At 53.3% G+C, this 22,894-nt stretch overlaps 1 pseudogene across 1 annotated transcript in view; it reads right to left on the reverse strand.

The window, feature by feature from the left end:
- Positions 1-3,100: 3,100 nt before the first annotated feature.
- The window catches only part of LOC149461175 (mitochondrial mRNA pseudouridine synthase RPUSD3-like), a 38,074-nt pseudogene continuing 18,280 nt past the window's right edge, over positions 3,101-22,894 (reverse strand). Inside the window, exons 7-9 of the transcript XR_016312947.1 lie at positions 14,176-14,302; positions 10,556-10,695; positions 3,101-7,201 (exon numbers count right to left, since the gene is read on the reverse strand). The product of XR_016312947.1 is annotated as a mitochondrial mRNA pseudouridine synthase RPUSD3-like (transcript). The remainder of the gene's footprint in view (positions 7,202-10,555; positions 10,696-14,175; positions 14,303-22,894) is intronic.

Consider the following 22,894-nt stretch of genomic DNA (forward strand, 5'->3'; position numbering starts at 1 on the left):
TGTAAAATAGACCTTGTTACTAAACTAACCTTCTTTATCATGCAGGACTTGACTCCCATCGGATGCCCTGCCTGTTCTGTAAGGGAATCTCCTCTCTGCAAGCCACATGTAGCTGTTGTAAGAGCACCAAACTCCCCCCTAAACCAATCCGCTTCCAGCTATCCAAAGGGACGCATCTCAGCAGGTTCCACGGAGGAGCACAACAGCTCTCGGCACGAGGAACCGCCATCATCACATCCTTGCTGCTGTGATCTCACCTGTCAGTCCATGCATCGACCTTTGGTTTTAAAGAGACTCTGTCACCTTAAAAACATGAAAGCTGCAGGTATACAGTGCCTATATTTTTTTTTTTAAGGTGACAGAGTCTCTCTAAAGTCAACCTATCACCAACTCAGACCTTACCAATGCAGACTAGACAGTATTGAAAGGTATCTCTTGCATTAGAATCTGTCGCTGCGGCATGATACTGTAAAACATGCAATATGCAAACACTGACTTTTTCAAAAGTCAGCAGTTGGAATCGCTTCCTGCACCTCCCTATATACACATTGCATTGTGGGATGTTTGGGGACATTTTCAGCCTCAACATCTCCAAAGACAGAAAGTTGAATATTGTAGGCCACGGAGTTGTTGAGGCTCCTCGGGGGCCCTGCAGTGGAAGACTCATGTAACCAATCAGAACCCGGTGCTGTCTTATCTTCATTGGTAAACATAGCCATATCAGTTGGGGGAGTGGCAGGTTTGTTTTAGAGAAACATGGAGGCTGCCATTGTTGATGGGTCTATCTGAAAATGTTGGCTGCCTGGCTGTTTCTTGCTTCAATAACTTGTGACCTGGAAAAAGCACTCAGGATTTGACTCTTCTGTGACTTTCTCTACATTCTTGATCCAAGGGGTGACTCAAAGTATTGAACTAGTAGCTTCTCTGCACCAAAAAAAATTAGCACTTTAAACTGAGTCATCCAATGTCTTCTAATACTGCTGCTGTTGCTGTCTTTACAATCAGCCTCTAAGAAGCCCAGGACCCTGGGTGTTTGGGCCATTCCACAGTCTTCACTGGTGTCTTCACTGGTGCTACCTTCTCCGAGCTTCCCTCTTTAAAAACATATTCAACATATTTCTGCCATAAATGCAAATTTCACTGTTTTATCTCTTTAAAAATGCTGAAAGTACAGAAAAAAACCAATCAAATCTGCCAGAAATCCAATGAGCTCCCAACTTTCTGTAGTGAGGTGACAACGCTGCCTCTGCTGCACTGAACTCCCAAACAGTGTTGTCAGCTCTTCCAAGCTCTTCTCTGCTGGATTACAAAACACCTTCCCCTCTCCATAACCCTAGGGAAAAGTGTACTGTAGTCAAGCAGAGGAAAACTCAGACAGGACTGACAACACTGCTTGGGATTTCAGCAAAATATATCGGTATTTTGGTGTTGGAGGGGTATAGCCAAAGTAACTTAAAAGTCCAATAAAAATCCAGCGAAATGTTCAATAACAAGTCCGTAAATAAAGTCAAACTTATAGCCAGGGGAATTAAAGGGAGAGGGATTGTTGGACAGGCTGTGGTTAATCAGGGGGGGTAGTGGGCAATAAATGGTAGCATCAGCGGCAGCACCCTTAGAGTAAAGCTGAACTCTGTAAACAGGGAAAGAGAAAATGGGGGCGCCAATCTAAGTGCAGCATTAAAAGTCATTTATTGCAAGGTTAAAAATATTAGCAACTCACTAGACATAAGTTGATAAAAGGCACCCTTGTACAAGGTCCTGAAGGATCGAGAAGCCGGTATGCGGCACAGCGAGTCTGGGCGTCCCGTTGGTAGCTGAGAGCAGGTTCTCTGAGGCACAGGAAGCGTCCGACCACGATGAAGGAACGAGCCTGGAGCGGAGATGGCGCTGGAGTAGACATGACGTCAGAGCGTGATGGCGTGAAACGGGGCAGTAATGCGTTTCGAAGCGTAGCTTCTTCTTCAGACCTCCTAAAGGCCTGAAGAATAAGCTGTGCTTGGAAACGCGTTACGTCATGTCCACTTCAGTGCCATTTGTGCTCCAGGCTGGTTCCTTCATCGTGGCCGGCCGCTTCCTGAGCCTCAGAGAACCTGCTCTCAGCTACCATCCGGACGCCCAGACTCGCTGTGCTGCATATCGGCTCCTGGATCCTTCAGGACCCCGTTCGAGGGTGACATGCCTTTTAACAACTTATGTCTAGTGAGTTGCTAATATTTTTAACCTTGCAATAAATTACTTCTAATGCTGCACTTAGATTGGCGCCCCTATTTTCTCTTTCCTTGGGATTTCAGTGCAGCAGAGGCAGCGGTGTCAGTTCACTAAAAGAAGTCATGAGCACACTGGATTTCGGACAGGTTCAACAGGTATTTTTTGGTACTTTTTTAAAGAGAAAGAAAATATAGGGAACTGTGCACATATTGAAGAGATGTACTGAATACTTTTTTTTTTTATAACTTTGACCAGACATACGCCCTCAGAGACTATATGACCCGTGCTGTTTGTGAGGCCCCCTACAGGCTAAACATGGTGCATACACTGTGCTTTACTATTGCATACATGAGACTGTGATATATACTTTTTCTGTACTGATTGATGTAAAACTGTTTGGAAAATGAACAATCACTGCAGAAAAATGCACTCTTCTCTCACTATCTACCTTTATCTCCCTGGAGAAATGTGATGGTGCTGGTTGTCCCAGCTCTGTGCAAATAAAGTTTTATAACTGCTTATCATGTGTTTTCTTCTGGCTATTTCATTCATATTCCCTGTAAGGCCTCTGTCCTGGTTCAGACTTGAGTCGCACAGAATTGCATGATGATGGAAATCACATTGTTCTCAATGATGTCTATTTACATGAATGCAACTCAGCATGGAGCAATTTTGGAACTTTGATGCGATTCCAGAACAATTTTGGCCCCATAGAGTTCAAAGGAATCACATAGAAATTGCACGTATATTCGATTCTGATGCGATCTGGAAAGTGATTTCATGTTTTTTAACCTTCAACTCTCCATCCAGGTAAAGCAGCAACACCTTGACTACTAGGGATGAAACTGCATGAAATCCACAGGAGTAAAATCATGTCAAAATCACTCACAAGTTGCACTTCAAATTTATTTATTTCAGGTACTTATATAGCGCTATCAATTTACGCAGCGCTTTACATATATATTGTACATTCACATCGGTCCCTAACCCTCAAGGGGTGTACAATCTAAGGTCCCTAACTCACATTCATTCATACACATACTAGGGCGAATTTAGACAGGAGCCAATTAACCTACCAGCATGTCTTTGGAGTGTGGGAAGAAACCAGAGTACCCGGAGGAAACCCAGGCAGGCACAGGGAGAACATGCAAACTCCAGGCAGGTGGTGCCGAGGTTGGCATACGAACCAATGACCCTAGTTCTGCCAGGTGGAAGTGCTAACCATTTAGGCACAATCTCCTCAAAAACGCATTGCACTTGTTTGAACCAGGCCTTAGAGTCCAGGATCGGGATCCTTGATCCAGCTGGTTACAGTCAGATCAGGAAACTTCATGGGGTTGATTTACTAAAGGTAAAGAGGCTGTTCATTTTGCCCATCAGTTGAATCAGTGCCACCTAACAGTGCAGCCTCATCAGTGGCTCCTCATCAGTGCAGCCTATCTGTGCCAATCAGTGAAGGAGACAAATTAATTTTTTAAAAACTTTATAACAAAACTAAAAAAGCTAAAAAACTAAAACAATGTTTGGTCTTTTTTGGTTTGTTTAGCAAAAAATAAAAACCCCACTGGTGATTAAATACCACCAAAAGAAAGCTCTATTTATCTAAAAAAAAAAAAAAAAAAAAAGATAAAAATTTAGTTTGGGTACAATGTTGCATGACCGCACAATTGTCATTCAAAGTATAAGACTGCTGAAAGCTGAAAATTGGTCTGGACAGGAAGGGGGTAAAAGTGCCCGGTAGGTTAAACCGGATACAGTGAAGGAAATGCGTTCAGCAGGATTTCTGGCTACCAGATGTCTTTTATGCAGGTAGCAAGTTGAGATTAGAAGCAGTCTCTTAAAGGGAGTTCTGCTAATCTCATTTAATTACCTGTATAAAAGACACCTGTCCACAGGAGCAATCAAACAATTAGATTCCAAACTCTCCACCATGGCAAAGACCAAAGAGCAGTCCAAGGATGTCAGGGACAAGATTGTAGACCTACACAAGGCTGGACTGGGCTACCAAAGTAACACCAAGCAGTTGGTGTAATCATTTGTGAAATGGAAGAAACGCAAAACAACTGTAAGTCTCCCTAGGTCTGTTGCACCATGCAAGATCTCACCTCGTGGAGTGTCAATGATCATGAGAACAGTGAGGAATCATCCCAGAACTACATGTGAGGATCTTGTCAATGATCTTCAGCCACCAAGAAAACAATTGGTAACACACTATGCTGACAAGGATTGAAATCCTGCAGTGCCCACAAGGTCCCTCTGCTCAAGAAAGCACATGTCTGAAGTTTGCCACTAAACATCTGAATGATGCAGAGGAGGACTGGTTGAAAGTGTTGTGGTCAGATGAGACCAAAATCGAGCTCTTTGGCATCAACTCAACAAATTTAGAGGAAGAGGAATGCTGCCTATAACCCCAAGAACACCATCCCAACTGTCAAACATGGTGGTGGAAACATTCTGCTTTGGGGGTGTTTTTTTTGCTAAGGGGACAGGATAACTGCACTGCATCAAAGGGATGATGGACGGGGCAATGTACCATCAAATCTTGGGTGAGAACCTTCTTCCCTCAGCCAGGGCATTGAAAATGGGTCTTGGATTGGTGTTCCAGCATGACAATGACCCAAAACACACAGCCAAGGCAACAAAGGAGTGGCTCAAGAAGAGTGGTCTAGCCAGTCTCCACCCCTTAATCCCATTAAAAATCTGTAGAGGGAGCTGAAAGTTTGAGTTGACAAACGTCAGCCACCAAACCTTAAGGACTTGGAGAGGATCTGCCAGGAGGAGTGGGCCAAAATCCCTCCTGAGATGTGTGCAAACCTGGTGGCCAACTACAGGAAACGTCTGACCTCTGTGATTGCCAACAAGGGATTTGCCACCAAGCACTAAGTCATGTTTTGTGAAGGGGATCAAATACTTATTTCCCTCGTGAACATGCAAATCAGTGCATCATTTGTTAGCCATGCATTTCTTTCGAATTTTTTGTTACTATTCTCTCTCTCAGTGTTACAATACACCATTTGATTTTTAGACTGATCATTTCTTTGTGAGTGGGCAAACATTCAAAATCAGCAGGGGATCAAATTTCTATTTCCTTCACTGTATAACCAAAAATGATCATTTATTTTAATTATGTATAATTTATTATTTTTTAATATTTTTATTAGTTTTTTTTTTAAATATACTGCCTGATGAAGATTTTTTTTGAATACACCATAAAGGCTGTAAAAGCAATCATTTCTCCTACTGCGAGAGCTGCAATTGGTCACAGCTTGTCACATGGTACAAGGCTGTTGTGAATAGCCTTGTAGCGTGTGATCTCTGTGATCATTCACAGATTTCACTAGTAGTAAGCAATGATGTCAGGAAGTGACATCTTGCTTACTACTATTCATGTGATCACTGAGGTCCCGTACAGCGATCAGTGTTCCGCTGTGTCCGGAGGACAAAGCAGACACCAGATTGCGGTGCTGCACGCTCCCATGGAGCACAGACAGGCTCAAAATGCAGGCGCCATTTATGAACGGCAACCCGCTCCTGCACTGCTCCCGCCCAGCCGTTTATGGACATGTGCTGGACGGGAAGTGGTTAAAATGGTGACAACACTGTTCATTCTGCAGTGAAATCACACATGTAGACAGGAGATGGATATTGTCCATACCTCTGTTATTGCATGGTCCACGGTTCAGATTTTAGGTCCTTCTCAGCCCTGACAAAGGGGGACTCTTACAGCACCTGAAACACGTTGACTTTCCTATGAAGATTTTTAAATAAAATCCCATTCTGAACTTTTAGTGGAGGAGTGGTACTTCTATTACTTTATCTATATGGTATTGCACATCTTTTTATTGTATTTTGCCCACAGTCACATCAACCTATGCTTGGAGGCCAACATTAGAAAAGGTGATGTTTTATCATTACATGTGTTTATGTGTTAAAAAAACAATGAAGTCATAATTAAGAGCATGAAGTGACACTGTCATTTTAAGTTGCATTACAGTTAAAAAAAACAAAACAAAACAAAAAAACTATTTTGTAAATCCAGAAACGAGGCTACTTATTGTATGTGTTTTGGGATCACTCAAATTGTCCCCAAAAAATATATTCTGCAGGGAGCTACAGTTAAAAGTCCACAGTGAAATCATGATACAGTTGGAAATGGCTTAGACCAGGGGTGGGCAAAGTTTTTGACTTGAGGGCCGCAATGGGTTCATATATTGGACCTGGGGGCCAGACCAAGAGTAGATGAATGATGTGTATGTGTCATCCATAGTAAGTATAGTAATATTCCCCCATAGTAAGCATAGTAATTCATCCCCCATATAGTAATTCATCCCCCATATAGTAATTCATCCCCCATATAGTAATTCATTCCCCATATTAATTCATCCCCCATATTAAGTCCCCAAGTCCCCCGTGTCAATTCACTTACCTTTGCTTCGCGCGTTCCTATCGCCGTATTCTCGCGCCGTTCCGGTGTAGCATGAAAATCTGTCTCCTATGAGGATCTGTCCCCCTCAACGTATCTGCGCATGTGCCAGTTTCAGGCATTAGCAGCCGATCGGCGATCTCCGGCACATGCGCAGATACGTCGAGGGGGACAGATCCTCATAGGAGACAGATTTTCATGCTACACCGGTCTTCAGGGCAGACTGTGAGAGGAGCCTAGCGGGAGCCTAGCTCCGCGGGCCGGATTAAAAGGTCCGCCGGGCTGTATACGGCCCGCGGGCCGTAGTTTACCCATTGCTGGCTTAGACAATCCTGAAATCCATCTGCAGATGAAACCATGCTTAATGCAAGCAGGTTAATTTTGCATCCTAAGTCCCAAGAGTTCCATTGTCCGCTGGAAGAAGGGCAGGGGTGGAGCCTGGATATGTGCAGGGTACCTCCCTCGAGGATCCTTTGGCATTAACAGCTGGTGAAGGTGGAGGTGAAGAGGCATCCGATGCATCAGCTGGCTTGAAAAATGCATCTTACGAAGAATCCTCTCTTCTACCCGCTGGAGAAAACCAAGACAAACATGAATCGGTTTGTTACCACAATGTTCAGTAAACTTCTCTGGTGTTGGATAAATACAATGGATAGGTTTTCCTATTGAGATGATTTATTAGGATGGGAAATGTCTCCAATAGGGACACAAACAACAATACAATTTAAGCCGTGAAGAGGGGTTAGAACATCTGAAATGGTTTACTATCTGCGCCTTTCTGTCACGGTGATAATCCCTTTTATTTGGTGAACAGGAATTAAGGGGGAAGTCTATCAAACAGGTTCACAGGCAGAAATAAAAGCCTGACAGAAATGCAATTCTTCCTCAAGCCATCTAAAGCTAGAGATACATTTTGGTTGGAGTTTAAAGCCCAGGCTCACCCCTGCAGCCCGAGTTGTTTTGTTTACTTTTGCCCTGACTGGGTGACCATTTGCCTAGAGTTGAGCTTTCATTTTGGCTGTCTGAAGTGAAATTATGTCTCCCAATGAGTCTGGAATGCCAACAGGGTCTAAATGATTATCATCACTTTTTGCTCTTCAATGCCGTAGTATGTTATTAAATAAAAATAAATTTTCTTGTGTTTATTTTTTATTATAGGTCTCGTCATAAACATAATTTTAAACAAATATTAAAGCAGAACTCTAGGCATATACCTACAGCTACAATACAGATGAGATGGTATCAAAAGGTTTGGCGACTACCACTGTTTACAAGAAAGTACTTTATCTACGTTCACACACTTCCACCTTCAACATAGTCCCCTTGCACAGCAATACAGCGCTCCCAGTGTTCCGGTCACTTCTGGAATGTGTCCTGGAGGTCTTCTTTTCAAAGCGCATCAAGCACCTTCTGCTATTCTTGGATCTCTTCTTTACAAAGAGGGTAAAGTCTGCAGGAGCCAGATTTGGTGAGTGCAGAAGTGAGATAATTGCAGCCTGGGGTCGAACTTGGCAGCAACATGTTGTTGGGAATGCAACACAATGTACTATAATGTACTATATATAGTGTTGTATGTTAATATCACTTGACCAGTAGATGGCACTGTACACTAAGGTTATTAGTTGTGCATATGTGTAAAACTTGTTGGTTCTCTATTCTTCTCTCTCATCTCAAACCAAGATGTCTGCTGTCACAGTTTGCTGAAATGTGTTCTGTATGTTTGTAACTTAAGCCACACAAGTAAAGGCAGAGTTCTGCCTCATCACAAGCTACCAGTGTCTTCTCTAACACATAACCAACACATGTCACATGTTCAAATCACACATGAGGATAGCCTGGACTGCCTTCATGTTTCTTCAGGGGTGCCTTGGCCAAATGCCCAAAACTTGTATACAAGCCTGCCTTTTAGTTACACAAAGCCACAGGGTTTTCATTGTGCAACATTGTGACCTTCTAGGTGCCAGCATCCTGACAACCAATGACATCATCAGTTGAAAAGCAGGATGTCAGCTGCCTGCACAGCATCCTAGTTTGACCCTTCCCTGCCCCCCTCCATCAGTGCTGGGGTCACATTAGCTCAGTGATGGAGAAAAACTGAGGGAGAGGAGAAACATGGGAATACTAGTCAGTACCAGTGTGCAAAAGTGTATTTGCTTTGGAAGAATGAATCCCCTCTAATGTTGGGTGTCCTACATGTGTGGATGTTGCTGCGTTATATAAAACATTTCACTTTTAGAATGGGGTGCCTCAAGACTGTCCATTTTAAAAGGGTGCCTCGGGATTGTCCATCATTTTTAAGGGTGCCTCGGGATTGTCCATTTTTAAGGGTGCCTAAACTGTAAAAAAGGTTGAGAAACACTGCCGTATGATATACCGACAATGGCAGCAATGTTGTGGATTGTTCTCCAATGATCATCATGCACAAATTGCCGATTGGTTTCGACATTTTCGAGGGTTGAGCTTGTTGAAGGTCTTCCTGATCTCTCCTCGTCTTCCAGTGATGTTCTTCTGCTCTTGAAGCACATGTGCTACTCAAAACACTTCAACCAACTCATTGCAGCATTGCCATAAACTTTCTGAATCATGTCAAATGTCTCTGTGGCAGATTTGTCCAGTTTCAAACAGAATTTCACGTTTGCCCTTTGTTTTTTTTATTGCAGTAGTTAATACTTACAGACCTTATTCCCCTACACCCCCTGTGACTGAAAAGTGAATAGAAAAGCAGTAGGTTTGATAGGCTGAACTCTGGCACTTCACTCTCTCCTCCTATCGGGATACGCCACAGCAAAAGGAAATGCAGCAAACATTACTGCCTCCTTTATGCTGTTTCTCTTACTCCCAGTCTGAGCTCTGCTGTTTGAGGAACTACAAGATGCTGATACTGAGTCACATTCAGGCACTTACACTGCTTACATTAACCTCTTGCCGTTCACGTAATGCAAAATGAGTGGGCTTTAGAACCCACACATCTCATATATGCGTCCGTGGAAGGCAGAGCTTTATGAATTGAAGGCGTGCTCACGTCGTATACCCAGCACAGTGACCAAGCTGTCAAAGACAGCCTTTGGTCTCTATAAGGGCTCATGTACACGGGGTGTTTGGAAAACTCTTCTGAACTATGGAAACTGACTGCTGTAAAACGTAGGTTAAAAAAACATCAGTTTAGCTGCGTTTGCATACCGTGTTTATGCACGTTTGTGTTTAGAAGCATTTTTAAAAGATAACCTCAGGAGACCTTCCCAAACGCCCAGAATGCACTGAAAAACAGTAAAAAAGTGAAAACACTTTGCATGCATTTCTGATGATGAAAAAAGGCTCTGGACAGCATCTGGATATGGACCAGTTAAAAAAATGCTTCTAAACGCAAATGCTTATAAACGCAGTTAACCACGTTTACAAGCGTTTGAAACGCTGGTAAAATCTACTCCAGTTTGGTGCGTTCAAAAAAACAACTGTAAACTCAACTGCCTGTAAATGACTGTAAACGACTCTGTGTACATGGACACATAGGAAAACATAAAGGAGAGTTCAGGGGCTGCAGAAAAAAATGCTGAATGGCTCCTGAACGTCAGTTTATCAGCTGCAGTGTACATGAGCCCTTAATGATTGGAAGCTGGCAGGACTGGCTCACAATCACATAACCACTGATAGGCAATTGCAATGATCACACGATCGGCTGGTCTTTCCCACCCACCAGGCATAAAGACCCTGATACAGAGACCCTGGGCTGGGCTGGAAGGGGTTACAAAATACACGGAATGATAACAGAGCTGCATTCAATTGTGTCTTATATCTGCCTGGAGTTCACATTTCGGCAAAGAGCAGCAACGCTTCACGTTGTAAGATTTTGTATACTGGCTCTAGAACATTATTTATACTGGAAATGTGACAGGTACTCTTTAAGAAAATCAGCCAAGCATCTACCTGAGTTTGTGGAAGAGCCACATCAAAGGGGATATAGATGTCCTTTCCCAAAATCTTTACTACCCGCATGCTGTACGTGTGATCGCCAAGTACTGGACAAAACTTCAGGGTGCATTGAACCAGCAGCTGGTCTTTAAAGACTGCAAATAAAAAGTAGTAAAAAATATAAAATAATGATAAATGCAAATAATCCTCCCCAAAAGGAGCAATTCCATTTTTAGGTGACTGTAAGACAGTGGTCTCCCAACTGCGGCCCGGGGGCCAGATGTGGCCTTTTTCTTGGCTTTATCCGGCCCTTGGGACACTATTTCCCTTCACTGTCAGGAACAGTGGGGGATACTGTAGTTCCTGACAGACAACGGGACACCCACATTCTCCTCACTGACACCAATGATGGGACACTATTCTTCTCATTAACAATGACAGGGCACTACTCCTCCCGCTGACACCAATGACGGGGCACTACTCCTCCCGCTGACACCAATGACGGGGCACTACTCCTCCCGCTGGCACCAAAGACGGGGCACGACTCCTCCCGCTGGCACCAAAGACGGGGCACGACTCCTCCCGCTGGCACCAAAGACGGGGCACTACTCCTCCCGCTGGCACCAAAGACGGGGCACTACTCCTCCCGCTGGCACCAAAGACGGGGCACTACTCCTCCCGCTGGCACCAAAGACGGGGCACTACTCCTCCCGCTGACACCAATGACGGGGCACTACTCCTCCCGCTGACACCAATGACGGGGCACTACTCCTCCCGCTGACACCAATGACGGGGCACTACTCCTCCCGCTGACACCAATGACGGGGCACTACTCCTCCCGCTGACACCAATGACGGGGCACTACTCCTCCCGCTGACACCAATGACGGGGCACTACTCCTCCCGCTGACACCAATGACGGGGCACTACTCCTCCCGCTGACACCAATGACGGGGCACTACCCTTCCCGCTGACACCAATGACGGGGCACTACCCTTCCCGCTGACACCAAAGACGGGGCACTACTCCTCCCGCTGGCACCAAAGACGGGGCACTACTCCTCCCGCTGGCACCAAAGACGGGGCACTACTCCTCCCGCTGGCTCCAAAGACGGGGCACTACTCCTCCCGCTGGCACCAAAGACGGGGCACTACTCCTCCCGCTGGCACCAAAGACGGGGCACTACTCCTCCCGCTGGCACCAAAGACGGGGCACTACTCCTCCCGCTGGCACCAATGACGGGGCACTACTCCTCCCGCTGACACCAATGACGGGGCACTACTCCTCCCGCTGACACCAATGACGGGGCACTACTCCTCCCGCTGACACCAATGACGGGGCACTATTCCTCCCGCTGACACCAATGACGGGGCACTATTCCTCCCGCTGACACCAATGACGGGGCACTATTCCTCCCGCTGACACCAATGACGGGGCACTATTCCTCCCGCTGACACCAATGTTGGGGCACTATTCCTCCCGCTGACACCAATGACGGGGCACTATTCCTCCCGCTGACACCAATGACGGGGCACTATTCCTCCCGCTGACACCAATGACGGGGCACTACTCCTCCCGCTGGCACCAAAGACGGGGCACTACTCCTCCCGCTGGCACCAAAGACGGGGCACTACTCCTCCCGCTGGCACCAAAGACGGGGCACTACTCCTCCCGCTGGCACCAAAGACGGGGCACTACTCCTCCCGCTGGCACCAATGACGGGGCACTATTCCTCCCGCTGACACCAATGACGGGGCACTATTCCTCCCGCTGACACCAATGACGGGGCACTACTCCTCCCGCTGACACCAATGACGGGGCACTACTCCTCCCGCTAACACCAATGACGGGGCACTACTCCTACCGCTGACACCAATGACGGGGCACTACTCCTCCCGCTGACACCAATGACGGGGCACTACTCCTCCCGCTGACACCAATGACGGGGCACTACTCCTCCCGCTGACACCAATGACGGGGCACTACTCCTCCCGCTGACACCAATGACGGGGCACTACTCCTCCCGCTGACACCAATGACGGGGCACTACTCCTCCCGCTGACACCAATGACGGGGCACCCTTCCTCTCGCTGACACCAATAACGGGGCACTATTCCTCTCGCTGACACCAATAACGGGGCACTATGCCTCCCGCTGACACCAATGACGGGGCACCCTTCCTCTCGCTGACACCAATGACGGGGCACTATTCCTCCCATTGACACCAAAGATGGGACACTATTCCTCCCATTGACACCAATGATGGGGCACTATTCCTCCCACTGATACCAATGATGGGGCACTATTCCTCCCACTGACACCAATGATGGGACACTATTCCTCTCACTGATACCAATGATGGAGCACTGTTCCCCCCACTGATACCAATGATGGGGCACTATTCCTCTCACTGATACCAATGATGGGGCACTATTCCTCCCATTGACACCAATGATGGGGCACCATTCCTCTCACTGATACCTCCGATGGGGCACTATTTCTCTTACGAATACCAATAATGAGGCACTATTGCTTCAACTGACACCAATGAAGGACCACTATTACTCTCCCAATACTAACAGTGTAGCATTTACTCCACTGACACCAGGACGCCTGTTTCTCCTACCGGCTACAGTCTAGCCCCCCTAAAGTCTGAAGGACAGTAATCTTGCCCTTTATTTAGAAATTGTGGACACCGCTGCTGTAAATTATGTTCAACACATTGGGGGGGGGAATAAAAAAAAAAAATGAAATGCACATCTTTTACCTGCTAAATAATGTGCATTTACTATTTTTTTGTAAACGTTAGTAAACTGGATAAAACAATCTTTATGTATCCTTTGTTACTTCTGATCTCCTGCAGCTTCTTCCTGTCTACATGCACTCCAGTGATGGCTGCATAACATTTCTCAGGGTGGGTTTCCTGATGACAGCAGTAGACCATGCCTGTGTGATGTGGGTTCAAACAGCCACTTGTAATCTCTGTAAGAGGTCGTGTTACAGTGTGACAACATAGGAGCACAACTGGTAGACAAAGACAGAGCGTTGTCGCCCTGTAACAGGAAGTGCCTGCACAAGTACATTCATGGCAGGATCAGCAGGAATTATTAGAATGAAAAGTTGCAGATTTGAAAAGCTTGTATGTGATTTTAGCAATTGGATTTACATTTAACCTCTTCATGCCGGCCGAACCCAAATGTCCGGCCTGCCGGCGTTTGGGCCTAGACGCCGAGCGGCCACACATTTGCGTTCTATTAAAAAAGAACATATGTGCTGAGAGTGCCCGCCCTGCACGCTCCCAGGACACATGTCTGGTACTCACGGAAATATCCCGATCTCCACTTTCGATCGAGACCTTTCCCGATCATGTGACCGCCGTTACAACGTGTCACGGCGGTCACATGATCCTAAACCCCGCCTCCCAGTTTTCTGAAACCCTTAAAAGGGCCGGGAGGCGCCAGCACCAAGAGGTTAGAGCACTACGCACTCATTGAAAATATACTGTACATGGCCTTCCACCACAGGTGCGCTGCCTTTGCCCTCTGGCCTTGTTACATAGAGCAGTACAGGGGTTCCAGGACATGCAAACGTCTCACCACTGACTATCATTGAGCCTACAGAGCATTTATGATGTACCTTTCATGGGCTGCAGCTGTAACAAAGAACAACCATCCACAGAGTCCAGAACCTTATAGAATGTACATGTCTCCTTCAATTCTCTCCTCTCCAGGCTCCCTTTGGATGGGTCAGTCACTAGAATGACCTGTACAAAAATCATAAACTGCATCTACACAGAAAAATAACTCAACACATCTGCTTATTTCATACCTCCTTCCCCCAGCAACATGCTAATGACATTTTTAAATAAAATCTTTTCATTGCATACCTTATTTTAGACCCAGTGACACGATCACTGGGTGTCTGTGCTTCTCTATGCAGTGCAGGCAGATCATGGCTATTGTGAGGGGCCAACAAGGTGCTGTACATACAGTAGTTTCCTAAATACACCACAGCCCCCTGCTTTAGTACTCCTTTCAAGAGCCCTCAGTGCCTAAGAAAACAATGAGCTGGTTCTTGGGAGGAGTTATGCAAATATTAAAGTGTCTTGATTAGTGGGAGCAGTGGGCATTCCGAGTCAGGCTTTATTTGTATGCAGACCCCCCTAGGTAACACCCCCAAGTGATCCTGAGCCTGCATGATTGGAAAAAACTGAAATCCAATGAATGAAAGGGTTGGGCCAGGGACAGTCAGGCTGGGGAGGAAAGGCCTAGAGCAGTGGTTCTCAACCTTTCTAACGCCGCGACCCTTTAATACAGTTCCTCATGTTGTGGTGACCCCCAACCATAAAATTATTTTCGTTGCTACTTCATAACTGTAATTTTGGAGGAGGAATAGTGCCCCGTCATTGGTGTCAGTGGGAGGAATAGTGCCCCGTCATTAGTGTCAGTGGGAGGAACAGCGCCCCGTCCTTGGTGTCAGTGGGGGGAGGAACAGCGCCCCGTCCTTGGTGTCAGTGGGGGGAGGAACAGCGCCCCGTCCTTGGTGTCAGTGGGGGGAGGAACAGCGCCCCGTCCTTGGTGTCAGTGGGGGGAGGAACAGCGCCCCGTCCTTGGTGTCAGTGGGGGGAGGAACAGCGCCCCGTCCTTGGTGTCAGTGGGGGGAGGAACAGCGCCCCGTCCTTGGTGTCAGTGGGGGGAGGAACAGCGCCCCGTCCTTGGTGTCAGTGGGGGGAGGAACAGCGCCCCGTCCTTGGTGTCAGTGGGGGGAGGAACAGCGCCCCGTCCTTGGTGTCAGTGGGGGGAGGAACAGCGCCCCGTCCTTGGTGTCAGTGGGGGGAGGAACAGCGCCCCGTCCTTGGTGTCAGTGGGGGGAGGAACAGCGCCCCGTCCTTGGTGTCAGTGGGGGGAGGAACAGCGCCCCGTCCTTGGTGTCAGTGGGGGGAGGAACAGCGCCCCGTCCTTGGTGTCAGTGGGGGGAGGAACAGCGCCCCGTCCTTGGTGTCAGTGGGGGGAGGAACAGCGCCCCGTCCTTGGTGTCAGTGGGGGGAGGAACAGCGCCCCGTCCTTGGTGTCAGTGGGGGGAGGAACAGCGCCCCGTCCTTGGTGTCAGTGGGGGGAGGAACAGCGCCCCGTCCTTGGTGTCAGTGGGGGGAGGAACAGCGCCCCGTCCTTGGTGTCAGTGGGGGGAGGAACAGCGCCCCGTCCTTGGTGTCAGTGGGGGGAGGAACAGCGCCCCGTCCTTGGTGTCAGTGGGGGGAGGAACAGCGCCCCGTCCTTGGTGTCAGTGGGGGGAGGAACAGCGCCCCGTCCTTGGTGTCAGTGGGGGGAGGAACAGCGCCCCGTCCTTGGTGTCAGTGGGGGGAGGAACAGCGCCCCGTCCTTGGTGTCAGTGGGGGGAGGAACAGCGCCCCGTCCTTGGTGTCAGTGGGGGGAGGAACAGCGCCCCGTCCTTGGTGTCAGTGGGGGGAGGAACAGCGCCCCGTCCTTGGTGTCAGTGGGGGGAGGAACAGCGCCCCGTCCTTGGTGTCAGTGGGGGGAGGAACAGCGCCCCGTCCTTGGTGTCAGTGGGGGGAGGAACAGCGCCCCGTCCTTGGTGTCAGTGGGGGGAGGAACAGCGCCCCGTCCTTGGTGTCAGTGGGGGGAGGAACAGCGCCCCGTCCTTGGTGTCAGTGGGGGGAGGAACAGCGCCCCGTCCTTGGTGTCAGTGGGGGGAGGAACAGCGCCCCGTCCTTGGTGTCAGTGGGGGGAGGAACAGCGCCCCGTCCTTGGTGTCAGTGGGGGGAGGAACAGCGCCCCGTCCTTGGTGTCAGTGGGGGGAGGAACAGCGCCCCGTCCTTGGTGTCAGTGGGGGGAGGAACAGCGCCCCGTCCTTGGTGTCAGTGGGGGGAGGAACAGCGCCCCGTCCTTGGTGTCAGTGGGGGGAGGAACAGCGCCCCGTCCTTGGTGTCAGTGGGGGGAGGAACAGCGCCCCGTCCTTGGTGTCAGTGGGGGGAGGAACAGCGCCCCGTCCTTGGTGTCAGTGGGGGGAGGAACAGCGCCCCGTCCTTGGTGTCAGTGGGGGGAGGAACAGCGCCCCGTCCTTGGTGTCAGTGGGGGGAGGAACAGCGCCCCGTCCTTGGTGTCAGTGGGGGGAGGAACAGCGCCCCGTCCTTGGTGTCAGTGGGGGGAGGAACAGCGCCCCGTCCTTGGTGTCAGTGGGGGGAGGAACAGCGCCCCGTCCTTGGTGTCAGTGGGGGGAGGAACAGCGCCCCGTCCTTGGTGTCAGTGGGGGGAGGAACAGCGCCCCGTCCTTGGTGTCAGTGGGGGGAGGAACAGCGCCCCGTCCTTGGTGTCAGTGGGGGGAGGAACAGCGCCCCGTCCTTGGTGTCAGTGGGGGGAGGAACAGCGCCCCGTCCTTGGTGTCAGTGGGGGGAGGAACAGCGCCCCGTCCTTGGTGTCAGTGGGGGGAGGAACAGCGCCCCGTCCTTGGTGTCAGTGGGGGGAGGAACAGCGCCCCGTCCTTGGTGTCAGTGGGGGGAGGAACAGCGCCCCGTCCTTGGTGTCAGTGGGGGGAGGAACAGCGCCCCGTCCTTGGTGTCAGTGGGGGGAGGAACAGCGCCCCGTCCTTGGTGTCAGTGGGGGGAGGAACAGCGCCCCGTCCTTGGTGTCAGTGGGGGGAGGAACAGCGCCCCGTCCTTGGTGTCAGTGGGGGGAGGAACAGCGCCCCGTCCTTGGTGTCAGTGGGGGGAGGAACAGCGCCCCGTCCTTGGTGTCAGTGGGGGGAGGAACAGCGCCCCGTCCTTGGTGTCAGTGGGGGGAGGAACAGCGCCCCGTCCTTGGTGTCAGTGGGGGGAGGAACAGCGCCCCGTCCTTGGTGTCAGTGGGGGGAGGAACAGCGCCCCGTCCTTGGTGTCAGTGGGGGGAGGAACAGCGCCCCGTCCTTGGTGTCAGTGGGGGGAGGAACAGCGCCCCGTCCTTGGTGTCAGTGGGGGGAGGAACAGCGCCCCGTCCTTGGTGTCAGTGGGGGGAGGAACAGCGCCCCGTCCTTGGTGTCAGTGGGGGGAGGAACAGCGCCCCGTCCTTGGTGTCAGTGGGGGGAGGAACAGCGCCCCGTCCTTGGTGTCAGTGGGGGGAGGAACAGCGCCCCGTCCTTGGTGTCAGTGGGGGGAGGAACAGCGCCCCGTCCTTGGTGTCAGTGGGGGGAGGAACAGCGCCCCGTCCTTGGTGTCAGTGGGGGGAGGAACAGCGCCCCGTCCTTGGTGTCAGTGGGGGGAGGAACAGCGCCCCGTCCTTGGTGTCAGTGGGGGGAGGAACAGCGCCCCGTCCTTGGTGTCAGTGGGGGGAGGAACAGCGCCCCGTCCTTGGTGTCAGTGGGGGGAGGAACAGCGCCCCGTCCTTGGTGTCAGTGGGGGGAGGAACAGCGCCCCGTCCTTGGTGTCAGTGGGGGGAGGAACAGCGCCCCGTCCTTGGTGTCAGTGGGGGGAGGAACAGCGCCCCGTCCTTGGTGTCAGTGGGGGGAGGAACAGCGCCCCGTCCTTGGTGTCAGTGGGGGGAGGAACAGCGCCCCGTCCTTGGTGTCAGTGGGGGGAGGAACAGCGCCCCGTCCTTGGTGTCAGTGGGGGGAGGAACAGCGCCCCGTCCTTGGTGTCAGTGGGGGGAGGAACAGCGCCCCGTCCTTGGTGTCAGTGGGGGGAGGAACAGCGCCCCGTCCTTGGTGTCAGTGGGGGGAGGAACAGCGCCCCGTCCTTGGTGTCAGTGGGGGGAGGAACAGCGCCCCGTCCTTGGTGTCAGTGGGGGGAGGAACAGCGCCCCGTCCTTGGTGTCAGTGGGGGGAGGAACAGCGCCCCGTCCTTGGTGTCAGTGGGGGGAGGAACAGCGCCCCGTCCTTGGTGTCAGTGGGGGGAGGAACAGCGCCCCGTCCTTGGTGTCAGTGGGGGGAGGAACAGCGCCCCGTCCTTGGTGTCAGTGGGGGGAGGAACAGCGCCCCGTCCTTGGTGTCAGTGGGGGGAGGAACAGCGCCCCGTCCTTGGTGTCAGTGGGGGGAGGAACAGCGCCCCGTCCTTGGTGTCAGTGGGGGGAGGAACAGCGCCCCGTCCTTGGTGTCAGTGGGGGGAGGAACAGCGCCCCGTCCTTGGTGTCAGTGGGGGGAGGAACAGCGCCCCGTCCTTGGTGTCAGTGGGGGAGGAACAGCGCCCCGTCCTTGGTGTCAGTGGGGGGAGAACAGCGCCCCGTCCTTGGTGTCAGTGGGGGGAGGAACAGCGCCCCGTCCTTGGTGTCAGTGGGGGGAGGAACAGCGCCCCGTCCTTGGTGTCAGTGGGGGGAGGAACAGCGCCCCGTCCTTGGTGTCACTGGGGGGAGGAACAGCGCCCCGTCCTTGGTGTCACTGGGGGGAGGAACAGCGCCCCGTCCTTGGTGTCACTGGGGGGAGGAACAGCGCCCCGTCCTTGGTGTCACTGGGGGGAGGAACAGCGCCCCGTCCTTGGTGTCACTGGGGGGAGGAACAGCGCCCCGTCCTTGGTGTCAGTGGGGGGAGGAACAGCGCCCCGTCCTTGGTGTCAGTGGGGGGAGGAACAGCGCCCCGTCCTTGGTGTCAGTGGGGGGAGGAACAGCGCCCCGTCCTTGGTGTCAGTGGGGGGAGGAACAGCGCCCCGTCCTTGGTGTCAGTGGGGGGAGGAACAGCGCCCCGTCCTTGGTGTCAGTGGGGGGAGGAACAGCGCCCCGTCCTTGGTGTCAGTGGGGGGAGGAACAGCGCCCCGTCCTTGGTGTCAGTGGGGGGAGGAACAGCGCCCCGTCCTTGGTGTCAGTGGGGGGAGGAACAGCGCCCCGTCCTTGGTGTCAGTGGGGGGAGGAACAGCGCCCCGTCCTTGGTGTCAGTGGGGGGAGGAACAGCGCCCCGTCCTTGGTGTCAGTGGGGGGAGGAACAGCGCCCCGTCCTTGGTGTCAGTGGGGGGAGGAACAGCGCCCCGTCCTTGGTGTCAGTGGGGGGAGGAACAGCGCCCCGTCCTTGGTGTCAGTGGGGGGAGGAACAGCGCCCCGTCCTTGGTGTCAGTGGGGGGAGGAACAGCGCCCCGTCCTTGGTGTCAGTGGGGGGAGGAACAGCGCCCCGTCCTTGGTGTCAGTGGGGGGAGGAACAGCGCCCCGTCCTTGGTGTCAGTGGGGGGAGGAACAGCGCCCCGTCCTTGGTGTCAGTGGGGGGAGGAACAGCGCCCCGTCCTTGGTGTCAGTGGGGGGAGGAACAGCGCCCCGTCCTTGGTGTCAGTGGGGGGAGGAACAGCGCCCCGTCCTTGGTGTCAGTGGGGGGAGGAACAGCGCCCCGTCCTTGGTGTCAGTGGGGGGAGGAACAGCGCCCCGTCCTTGGTGTCAGTGGGGGGAGGAACAGCGCCCCGTCCTTGGTGTCAGTGGGGGGAGGAACAGCGCCCCGTCCTTGGTGTCAGTGGGGGGAGGAACAGCGCCCCGTCCTTGGTGTCAGTGGGGGGAGGAACAGCGCCCCGTCCTTGGTGTCAGTGGGGGGAGGAACAGCGCCCCGTCCTTGGTGTCAGTGGGGGGAGGAACAGCGCCCCGTCCTTGGTGTCAGTGGGGGGAGGAACAGCGCCCCGTCCTTGGTGTCAGTGGGGGGAGGAACAGCGCCCCGTCCTTGGTGTCAGTGGGGGGAGGAACAGCGCCCCGTCCTTGGTGTCAGTGGGGGGAGGAACAGCGCCCCGTCCTTGGTGTCAGTGGGGGGAGGAACAGCGCCCCGTCCTTGGTGTCAGTGGGGGGAGGAACAGCGCCCCGTCCTTGGTGTCAGTGGGGGGAGGAACAGCGCCCCGTCCTTGGTGTCAGTGGGGGGAGGAACAGCGCCCCGTCCTTGGTGTCAGTGGGGGGAGGAACAGCGCCCCGTCCTTGGTGTCAGTGGGGGGAGGAACAGCGCCCCGTCCTTGGTGTCAGTGGGGGGAGGAACAGCGCCCCGTCCTTGGTGTCAGTGGGGGGAGGAACAGCGCCCCGTCCTTGGTGTCAGTGGGGGGAGGAACAGCGCCCCGTCCTTGGTGTCAGTGGGGGAGGAACAGCGCCCCGTCCTTGGTGTCAGTGGGGCATGGGGGGAAACAGCGCCCCGTCCTTGGTGTCAGTGGGGGGAGGAACAGCGCCCCGTCCTTGGTGTCAGTGGGGGGAGGAACAGCGCCCCGTCCTTGGTGTCAGTGGGGGGAGGAACAGCGCCCCGTCCTTGGTGTCAGTGGGGGGAGGAACAGCGCCCCGTCCTTGGTGTCAGTGGGGGGAGGAACAGCGCCCCGTCCTTGGTGTCAGTGGGGGGAGGAACAGCGCCCCGTCCTTGGTGTCAGTGGGGGGGAGGAACAGCGCCCCGTCCTTGGTGTCAGTGGGGGGAGGAACAGCGCCCCGTCCTTGGTGTCAGTGGGGGGAGGAACAGCGCCCCATCCTTGGTGTCAGTGGGGGGAGGAACAGCGCCCCATCCTTGGTGTCAGTGGGGGGAGGAACAGCGCCCCATCCTTGGTGTCAGTGGGGGGAGGAACAGCGCCCCATCCTTGGTGTCAGTGGGGGGAGGAACAGCGCCCCATCCTTGGTGTCAGTGGGGGGAGGAACAGCGCCCCATCCTTGGTGTCAGTGGGGGGAGGAACAGCGCCCCATCCTTGGTGTCAGTGGGGGGAGGAACAGCGCCCCATCCTTGGTGTCAGTGGGGGGAGGAACAGCGCCCCATCCTTGGTGTCAGTGGGGGGAGGAACAGCGCCCCATCCTTGGTGTCAGTGGGGGGAGGAACAGCGCCCCATCCTTGGTGTCAGTGGGGGGAGGAACAGCGCCCCATCCTTGGTGTCAGTGGGGGGAGGAACAGCGCCCCATCCTTGGTGTCAGTGGGGGGAGGAACAGCGCCCCATCCTTGGTGTCAGTGGGGGGAGGAACAGCGCCCCATCCTTGGTGTCAGTGGGGGGAGGAACAGCGCCCCATCCTTGGTGTCAGTGGGGGGAGGAACAGCGCCCCATCCTTGGTGTCAGTGGGGGGAGGAATAGCGCCCCATCCTTGGTGTCAGTGGGGGGAGGAATAGCGCCCCATCCTTGGTGTCAGTGGGGGGAGGAATAGCGCCCCATCCTTGGTGTCAGTGGGGGGAGGAATAGCGCCCCATCCTTGGTGTCAGTGGGGGGAGGAATAGCGCCCCATCCTTGGTGTCAGTGGGGGGAGGAATAGCGCCCCATCCTTGGTGTCAGTGGGGGGAGGAATAGCGCCCCATCCTTGGTGTCAGTGGGGGGAGGAATAGCGCCCCATCCTTGGTGTCAGTGGGGGGAGGAATAGCGCCCCATCCTTGGTGTCAGTGGGGGGAGGAATAGCGCCCCATCCTTGGTGTCAGTGGGGGGAGGAATAGCGCCCCATCCTTGGTGTCCAAGAGGAGAGGAATAGCGCCCCGTCCTTGGTGTCCAAGAGGGGAGGAATAGTGCCCCGTCCTTGGTGTCAGTGGGGGGAGGAATAGTGCCCCGTCCTTGGTGTCAGTGGGGGGAGGAATAGCGCCCCGTCATTGGTGTCCGTGGGGGGAGGAATAGCGCCCCGTCATTGGTGTCCGTGGGAGGAATAGCGCCCCGTCATTGGTGTCCGTGGGAGGAATAGCGCCCCGTCATTGGTGTCCGTGGGAGGAATAGCGCCCCGTCATTGGTGTCCGTGGGAGGAATAGCGCCCCGTCATTGGTGTCCGTGGGAGGAATAGCGCCCCGTCATTGGTGTCCGTGGGAGGAATAGCGCCCCGTCATTGGTGTCCGTGGGAGGAATAGCGCCCCGTCATTGGTGTCCGTGGGAGGAATAGCGCCCCGTCATTGGTGTCAGTGGGAGGAATAGCGCCCCGTCATTGGTGTCCGTGGGAGGAATAGCGCCCCGTCATTGGTGTCAGTGGGAGGAATAGCGCCCCGTCATTGGTGTCAGTGGGGGGAGGAATAGCGCCCCATCCTTGGTGTCAGTGGGGGGAGGAATAGCGCCCCATCCTTGGTGTCAGTGGGGGGAGGAATAGCGCCCCATCCTTGGTGTCAGTGGGGGGAGGAATAGCGCCCCATCCTTGGTGTCAGTGGGGGGAGGAATAGCGCCCCATCCTTGGTGTCAGTGGGGGGAGGAATAGCGCCCCATCCTTGGTGTCAGTGGGGGGAGGAATAGCGCCCCATCCTTGGTGTCAGTGGGGGGAGGAATAGCGCCCCATCCTTGGTGTCAGTGGGGGGAGGAATAGCGCCCCATCCTTGGTGTCAGTGGGGGGAGGAATAGCGCCCCATCCTTGGTGTCAGTGGGGGGAGGAATAGCGCCCCATCCTTGGTGTCAGTGGGGGGAGGAATAGCGCCCCATCCTTGGTGTCAGTGGGGGGAGGAATAGCGCCCCATCCTTGGTGTCAGTGGGGGGAGGAATAGCGCCCCATCCTTGGTG

The sequence above is a fragment of the Staurois parvus genome, unplaced genomic scaffold (genome assembly GCF_062004578.1).
Source record: "Staurois parvus isolate SC_StPar_1 unplaced genomic scaffold, SC_StPar_1.0 ptg000209l, whole genome shotgun sequence".
NCBI lineage: Eukaryota > Metazoa > Chordata > Amphibia > Anura > Ranidae > Staurois > Staurois parvus.